The sequence below is a fragment of the Tupaia chinensis genome, unplaced genomic scaffold, assembly GCF_000334495.1.
Source record: "Tupaia chinensis unplaced genomic scaffold, TupChi_1.0 Scaffold000350_1, whole genome shotgun sequence".
Classification (NCBI taxonomy): Eukaryota; Metazoa; Chordata; class Mammalia; order Scandentia; family Tupaiidae; genus Tupaia; species Tupaia belangeri.
Genome location: NW_006159844.1, coordinates 3,024,087 through 3,026,638, shown reverse-complemented (window position 1 = coordinate 3,026,638; position 2,552 = coordinate 3,024,087).

Below are 2,552 nucleotides of genomic sequence, written 5' to 3'. Positions count from 1 at the left end.
CCTGGGCTCAGCGCCGTCCCCATGGCCGTCACGCCCGCCGCAGTCATGCTGTTCATGGCGCCCGCCGAGCCACCCGGCATGCCAGCCACAGCGCCGGGACTCAGGCCGGCCCCCAGGCCCGGGTTGGCGTAGGACATGTTGAAGGAAGCCGGGGTCATGTTGCCGCTGGTGGTCATGGTGTTCATGGTCATGTAGGTGTTCATGGAGTTCATGGAGCCCAGGCCCGAGTTCATGTTGCTGACGGGGACAGAGGAGTAGGCCTGGAGCGGAGACAGCGAGGAAGAGCCCCGAAGGGCGGGGTTAGTGGTGGGCGCTGGCCACCGGGAGGAACCCCGGGAAGTGGAGAGCATTTCTGCAAAGCACCTGACCAGACTCCCGACCCCCACGCCTGGGGCAAACTGTTAGGGCGCCCTCCCAAGACCCAGCAAAGATGTCCTGCCCAGTAGGGGGAAAATCCTAGCGCAGCAGGCATGAAAGGCAAGCGCTCATAGAAAATATGTCCCCAGGAAGATGTGTAATCGCCTTACAAACCAGGCTTAGGGGCTGCTTCCAGGGCCTCTCCAACGCATCCTCTATCCAAGACATTATCCCAAGTCTCTATTTCAGACCAGTCTTGGCAATGAGTCCTTGTAGGTAAATTGTCTTTAAAACTCCTAAAATAGAGTTAATGACTGACCCTTAAGGTGCTTACTCATTTCACCCTCAGGGTGCAGTGAGTTTCACGGTGCCAGACAGGCCCACTAGGCAGGCAACAGGGCACCAGCTCCAAGATCACCTTGCCCCAGCCTGCCAGGCTCGGCTGCCCACACTTGGGTCTTGGCTGTGCCAGGGAGCTGTTCATGAAACTCCCTGATGGAGCAAATCATTCAAGGCCAGATCACCCCCTGAAGTCATTTATTTCCTAGCAACTAACTGGCTTTACTGTCTTAGGAATTTTTCCCAAATGATGACTTTTTTGTCATTACATTTAGAAATAGTGTTTTTCACATACTTGGAACAACTGTACTATTAAAAGTGAAGCAAACTAAGTTAAATAAGTTTTGGATATATAAAACGAAAAATAGGTCAGTAACAGTGCAGGCCTGGAGCGGTGCATGGTAACATCAGTGCATCTACTTAACGTGACTCTGCATGCACACTTTTGCAAGCCATTCAAACACTCACCCTAATTTTGTTGCCGATTTCCAGTCCCCTAACATTAGACAATTCTGGTGATACAATTTGTCAAAACAATTACATTTCCCCCCACGTACCAATGTATTGCTGCTGATCATTTCAAAGACTGGCCTTTGAAACTTATAGGAGTAGTTTTGAATAACTGAAAAATTTCAAATATAATTCTACTCTTATTTTCTCTTAATGTTATTCTACTTCCTAATTCTCAGCTGTACCATAGTAAGAAAGCTTTTTCACTAGGGATCTTAATTGACTCGTGGTTAAGATGACTACATACAGATTAAACTCTGGGAGAGTTCTGAGCTTTTAACATAATCAACAATCTAAAACTCATCAATAGTAAAGTGTGAGCACATTAGGTATTTTAAAGATACAGAAGCTGGAAATATTACAACTCCTTTTCAGACAATTTAATAAAGAAATGATGATATTCTGAAATTTATTTTCATCAGCAAATATGACTCCATTTGAAACATAAGAGATGAACAAATAGATTTAAGTAGGAACATCTCATCAACCATGGTATGCAAATAAAATCAGAGGTACATTTGTGTATATAGAAACATACAAATCTAAATAATTTAATTACCATGAAAATATTTCTCGATACTGTGTTTTTCTGTCCACGTTTTACATTATTTTTTACTTTGGGGTTTATTTTCTTTTCCTTGTCCCCAAATTATCCAAGGCAGTTTCAATACTGTTTTCAATAATGCTTGTTAAACTTTTTTGGGGGGGAGGCGATTGCCAGTTTTCAGAAAAAAATACTTTTACTAGATAATGGTCCTTCCTGTACCTGGTTCTCCTCCTAGTCCTTTTGTGCACATTGTACAATAAACCCCATGAACGTGCCACTAAGGGGACAATGAAGAGAAACAGGTTCTCAGCCCCAGTTCTGAAGGAAGATTCGGCTCGCACCAGCGCCACCCAGCGGTTCTAGAGAAGAATGAGCACACTTCTCCCCAAACAGGGCATTTGAAGAACAAGTTTCATAAAATTTAGGAATCATTTCATTATTAAGACGCACAACTTAGCGGCAGAATGCTTTCATCAGAAGACGCCTGCTAATTCAATCGCGGGACAAAGAGGCTGCCCTGGTGGCGTGCTCAGGCTTTCTCAGAGTTGCTTGCAACTCGTGCCGGCGCCCCGCCCGCCAACCCGCGGCACCCGGGGCCGGGCTCTGGCTCCCACTCTCTGCAGGAAGAGTCAAGTACTTCCCAAAGCGGGTGTTTTCAAAGCCCAGAGTTTCCTAAAACTTTCTCCTGCTATGAGGCTGGGACCGAGCGGGACAGCGGGGCCGGCTCCGAGGCCAGCCAAAGCTGGGCCGGGGCCACACCAGGCGGGCAGGCGGCCGAGGCGCTGAGAGGCACCCCTAG